The 6,267-nt window shown below is 46.0% G+C and overlaps 1 long non-coding RNA gene across 1 annotated transcript; it reads left to right on the forward strand.

Moving 5' to 3' along the window:
* Positions 1 to 1,905: 1,905 nt before the first annotated feature.
* Positions 1,906 to 4,068, forward strand: LOC142577796 (uncharacterized). The gene is made up of 3 exons (XR_012827067.1): positions 1,906 to 2,081; positions 2,488 to 2,552; positions 3,949 to 4,068. It is a non-coding gene; the product is annotated as an uncharacterized LOC142577796 (long non-coding RNA).
* The last annotated feature ends 2,199 nt before the right edge of the window (positions 4,069 to 6,267 follow it).

The following is a 6,267-nucleotide window of genomic DNA, read 5'->3' on the forward strand; positions in this document are numbered from 1 at the left end:
CCGAGGAAAAGCGGGCGTCAAAATTTGTCCACAACATGAATCTCTTTTTTTAATAAAGCTCGTTCGACTATTTGCGTTCGCTTGGTGGACACTCTCAAGCGCAGCAGTAAATGAACTTTCCAGAACTTAGTGCAATAAAATTTTTATGAGGAGATTACCAACGCAGAAGGTGAATTAAGATAATAGAGTAACTGCAGCAAATCGCTTACATTATTGTTTTCTTGTGAGAGAACCACCTCTAAAATTACACTTGCATGACAGTTAAGACCCAAGAAAAGAGTTATACGGTCCATTTGTAATTTGCCACTTCTTGAAAACACTTCACTATACTTCGTCAAACTTTACTTACTTCCCGTAGAAGTTGCACTCCCGTGCAGGCTTGGTGTTGAAGCTTTTCAACAACGACGCATGAACTGCCACCACTTTGATAGCACTTACTCTCTCGAAGAGACTGCCTATAGTCATAGGCAAAATAAAATTGTAACCCCGCGCACACGTATGAACTGTGGCACTCGGACATCAGTCTTTCAAAATCATTCTTTATTAAACAAAAGTTATTTAATACCTCATGAATTAGCCTCGGATTTATTTATCTTCTGTCTTTAAAAGAGTACTAGTGCTGCACTCGGTCGAATGACTTAATATGCTGTAGGTACGGTTATGTTCGTGATGCATTTTTTTCTTATGGCTGCCATCGATGCAAACCTTTGAAACCATTTATGTGTGAAGCTGCAGGATGCACTTGTACGCTATTTTCTTTTTCTTTTCGACTGTTTTGTGCCTCGCCATTCTCCGCTGTATTGCGCGCAATGTGAATGCGTCTAAGAGTGCTGCAGCCCACTTAGGCGAACTGTAGCCTTTGGCGGCATTGTCCCAGACTGCTGCATATTATCTGTACTGTGCGTCTCAAAGTTCCCAATGAATGAATGAATTAATTAATTAAAGAATGTATATGTATTTGAGCAGATGGGCTTATTCATGCAAGCCTGAACGCACCGCCTGCATTTCTCGCAAATTTCGGACAAATCAATGCGGTACAAAGCTTTCAGGTGGATCAAGATTCAGCAACGACGTAGTGGACTTGCATAAAGGTTACGTAATTGACATTATCATGTTAACAAGACCAAGATTTGGCTTGCATAATTTAGTTCTCCTTCCACATGCGCTGAAAACTAGAGAATTTTCAGGCATAACGTGGACCATATGCTTACTTGTGCTAAAAAAAAAACACTTGATCCGTACGTGTGCTTTCGGGCCATGCTTGACTTTAATCTTAGGACCTGAAGCTAAACACGAAATTTCAGCCAGTATCATGCATTGTTCTTTAAATACATTAGTGGAGTAAACGTCTTCTACATCCTTCTAATAAATTCACTGCTTATTCCTCACTTGCGTGGATGCTATAGACGAGCGTCACACAATTCGGGAGATCCGTCACGCTATGTTAGCCTACATTGTAGGGTTTCAAAACGCCTAGATTGTTTATAATGCGCTCTCTAGTTCTGGCGATATAGCAATTTTAGAACCATCTTGCGAAAACTTAGCCACTTTGTTTCCGTTCAGCGACGTGCTAAAAAAACGTTGATGGCCAGCCATTTTTAAGGAATGCTGCATATATCGCTTGCTTTCAGCTATTTTTTATCGTAGTGCGAAGGCAAAAGCACCGCCCTTCCAACACACTTTCTCCCCATCACCGCACATAAACATGTCTTCGTGAATTGCATTCGAGCGTTTGAGCATTGTTTAGGTGCTTCGCGATGCCTTGATTTGCAGGCTCGTGCCAGAATTCGATCCGAAAAGCACATTTATCTTACGCCTGCGATGAATAGTCGGGGCAGTGTGCGCATGCGCGGGAAGCCTCCCCCTCCCTTTTTTTTTTCTTTGCAACGTACATCCCATTGCGATTTTGCGCTACTGAAGCTTAAAAGGCATCGTAGATTTTTCAACAACACAGCTGCAAGTTCCACCATTTCCTAGAATTTGTCTGACGAATCGAACTGTCAGTTAGGCATCAAAGCGTCGGCGACCAACTAAAGGTGCGTGACTTGCAAGAAAAGAGTTATTGCTCCAAGAGGACGCCGGTAGGCATGCTTTACGCCAACGCTATACGCGTATTCGCTATGACGAGTTTTAATAGATCAACTGGCCCGTTAGCATTCGTCAATGTTTAAGTAATTGATAACATCTAGTCGCGAATTACGAATTCAGTCGTTTCTCCTGTTACTGTTTTGTGCAGCCCTAATCAGCGCGTCAAGAGGAGTCCAGTTTTACAGGTGGTTAGAATTGTTATTGCTTTGTTACGCGTCATCAAAGTTGCCCGTTCTTCAAAACAAACTTCGCCGAAATAACCCGCCGAACGACTCAGCTGCACTTACTGCTTAGAGTTATCTTATATCGTCGCTTTCTTGCACACTACATACGAGCCACAGAATTATTGAAATTATTGGCCACCTGCATTAGGGAAATGACTGCTCGCTTGTGTTTCAGAGGCGGACGGACCTATTGAAAATGGGAAGCACAAATATCTCCAAAGACTTGCAATCAATTTTCAGGTAAGCACATATGTTGATAGTAATGTAAATTATAGACCAATAATGTAAATTATAGACCAAAGGTGTACCGTGTGCTGAGCAATCTGTTTCGTACCTCAACACCTTGTGTAGCAGGTACGAATCCCGACAGTAAGTGATGTCGTCAAGTTGTAATGACGGTGGAGAACTAGTGAGTGACGAAACTGTGACTCACGACTCTCGCTGCTTCTAGGGTGAAATTGTCCCCTAAAAGCGAGTAAAACTCACAGCGCGACAACAGTGGTGAGCGTAATCGACGGACGTTGAAATACGACTCAAGTGCGTCGTCTATGTTATGCGAGACTGATCGCACGTTCGCCGGTGCTCGCGTACGTTCCAGAATGCGCGCTGCTATTCTCGTTGACCGCGCAATCGAATTGGAAAAGATGGTTTCGCTATGTCAGTATCGGCGGCAACAACTGGGAAAGTTCTCACACGTGTAGGCGCGTCTTGAGCCGTACGATAACCTTGTAGCAGTGGTTAGTGGGCAACAGAATTGTCACCGGGAAAAGATAAACCATGTACGCAGTCGATATAATGAGTTCGGCTTTGTAGACGCCGTGTTCCAGTGTGTGGATTGCACAACAACACGATATTTGTGCTTATCATTTAGCGTCGTTGCTGAGAGGTAACTGGCCAATTGACAACTGTGCGTCAGCATTGTAGCCAAGGGAAAGAGGATTTGTTCACAGGAATAAGGATAGACAAGTTCACCGAGGCAAGCGAACACTGCTACACTGCAGCGTAAAACAAGGCAGGGAAGCACAATTTTAAAAAAAAACGATCAGAAGTAAAGAAAGAGACTCAACGCTTTTACTAATACCCCACCGAACGAAAAGAATAAGGGCAGCGGAGAGTCTCAATTTTCAGTTCAGACACAACCATATGAAGAAAATAGACAATGATGCTAGAGAAATGGCACAGAAAATTAACATTTACGTTTGATTGAAATAATGAGTATTAGTGAAATGATTTGAACGAAAAGACAACTTGCCACTGGTTGGAGTCGAACCCACATTCTAAACGTTACGCGTGCGGGGCTTTAGCTACCGCAGCGATCAGCCTCACGTAGCTACCACAGCGAGTATGGCATTGCGCAGCTCAGCTTGAGATATCACGTTCGATTCCAACCACAGCGGCTGCATTCTGATGGTGGCGTAAACCAAAAACACTCGCGTACTTAGATTGATGTGCACGTTAAACAACCCTAGGTGGTCAAAATCAGTGCGGAGTCCCCTATCACAAGAGCGTGGCTCATAAGTAGATCGTGGTTCTGGCATATGAAGAACCAGAGTTTAAATTTACACCGAACATGCCCGGTTCTACTTGTACACGTGTCTAGCGACGAGAATATTCTAACCTCGCCCTTTTTCTCCAGGATAATCGATGAGAACAAGGCTGCAATGGTGGGTTCTCTCAAGGAACTGGTCTCCATTCCAAGCGTGTCGGCGCAGACCAAACATCGAGCGGACGTTAAACGCTGCATCGAGTGGACTAAAAAGGCACGTCAGTAGTTGCAGATTGAGGCTCATAAATTTGTCTCAATGGGAACAGCATTGTTCAGCGCAACAAGACATGTATGGATGGGTACAACTTTCTTGTACGTCCGGCAAGGTTTAACGCGACCCGGGCTCAGGTCTCCCCCGGGGAAACGTCAAGGCCATCCCTCAACGCCGCCTCAGGGGCTTGCTGGACAGCCCGCGTCTGGATTCCGAGGTCTGAGCTGCGCAGAGTGGCGCCCCACCTCGACGACAGGGTCTCCGGAGCAACTGCCATCCTTCCTATAACTACATTGCACTCCCACAGCATGTGTTTGATTGTTTCTGGTCCTTCCTGGCACAATTTTCACGTGTCGTCCTGATGCTTATCTGGGAAGATACGTTTCAGACAGAATGGATTAGGGAAGGTGTTCGTCTGGAGCTCTCTCCAGGCGACGGCCTGCCTCCTGTTCAATTTGGGACTCGGGGGTGGGTATATATCCTCCTGGCGTTTAGATATGCACTGGTTATGTCGTTGTATCTGGTGAGCTTGTCCCGTTCTGCGCGAGGAGTGTTCGCTATCGTGCGAGAGGCGTTGCTCTGTTCGGCGCGGCGGGTCATGTCTCGCGCCGTCTCGTTTAGGTTCGGGAGCGCGTCGCTTTCCGTGGTGACGTGCGCGGGGAACCATATCATCCTCGAGCTCGCGGTTTTGGATCTGCCCGCTCTGGCCAGAATGGACAAGGCTTCCTTGGAAATTCTACCTTTGGGGTAATTCTTTACTGCCGTTTGCGAGTCGCTTAGTACGACTTCGCAATCCATTTATGGGAGGGCCAGCGCGATCGCTACTTCCTCCGCTATTTCCGAGTTTTTGGTGTATACACTGCATGCGATTCTGATTTTGGAGTTTGTGTCTATGACTACGGCGGAGTATTTTTGGCCCTTCGGATATTCGGCTGCGTCGACAAAGCGCGCGTATCTCTCCCTGCCGAATGAACGGAGCACAGCCTCGGCTCTTGCCTTTCTTCTGCCTCGGTTGTAATCGGGGTGCACGCTTCTTGGGATGTTTGCCACCGTAACGGTGTCTCTGATTTTGTTGGGAATTTGCATTTTATGGCCGTGCTGGTTGTGGTACCTTATGCCGAGCTTGTTCATAATGTGCTTTCCCGTCGTGGTGGTCCACAGGCGTTCGAGCTGCGAGATGCGTTGTGCTTCGGCTATTTCTTCCAGGGTGTTGTGTATGCTCAGCTGGGCCAGGAGCTCGGTGCTCGTCGATTCCGGGAGGCCCAGGGCTATCTTGTATGTTTTCTTTATGAGCACGTTGATCTTGTTCTTTTCCGCGACGTACCAGTTGTGGTAGGCGGCTACGTAGGCGCCTACCACAACTGGCCTGACAACGAAGGAGTGTATCAGTCGAATGACGTTTTCTTCCTTCATGCCCGCATGTGTGTTGGTTATCCTCTTTATGAGTCTCATGGCGCTGGTGACTTTGGCTCCGATCTTCCTCACGGTTTCACCGTTAGCTCCGTTGGCCTCAATGATAATTCTCAGGATTTTGATCTTGTTTACTTTGGGTATTGCGTTTGCGTCTTGGATGTATACAGGCCGATTTCCTCGTACTCCCGGGGATACCGTGTAGCTCTTTAGTGCCATGCCTCTGCGCGTGGGCCAGTAAAGTAGTAGTTCGGACTTGCTCGGGGAGCATTTGAGGAACGTTCCTTGAAGATACTCTTCGACTTTGTGAATGGCCGTTTGTAGTTCGTTCTCAATTTCGCCGTCAAAAATTACAACACCGCCTTAATTATGTGGCAGGCCAGGAGGGACTCGAACCCCCAACTTGCGGTTTTGTGCACTGCCGCGGTCCGCCCAAATCGTTATATCGTCTGCGTATATAAGGTGGTGAATTCCTTTGATTTCCCGTAGTTTGCTGGGGAGACCCAGCATGAGTAAGTTGAAAAGGAGCGGAGATATAACTGAGCCCCATTGTTCTATTTTTTACTTTAACTGCTGAATTGTTCGGTCATAAGAGCCCCAGTTCAGCTTGCCTTAAAACAGTTGATGCGGTCTGCTTTTTGTGCAGCGTAAATGCAAAAATAATGTTTATTATAATTAGTAGTAATAGTAGTAGTAGTAGTAGTAGTAGTAGTAGTAGTAGTAATAGTAGTAGTAGTAGTAGTAGTAAATGAATACTTGTATATAAGACACAATTAGCAGTTGCAGTT

The sequence above is a fragment of the Dermacentor variabilis genome, chromosome 4, assembly GCF_050947875.1.
Source record: "Dermacentor variabilis isolate Ectoservices chromosome 4, ASM5094787v1, whole genome shotgun sequence".
NCBI classification, from domain to species: Eukaryota; Metazoa; Arthropoda; class Arachnida; order Ixodida; family Ixodidae; genus Dermacentor; species Dermacentor variabilis.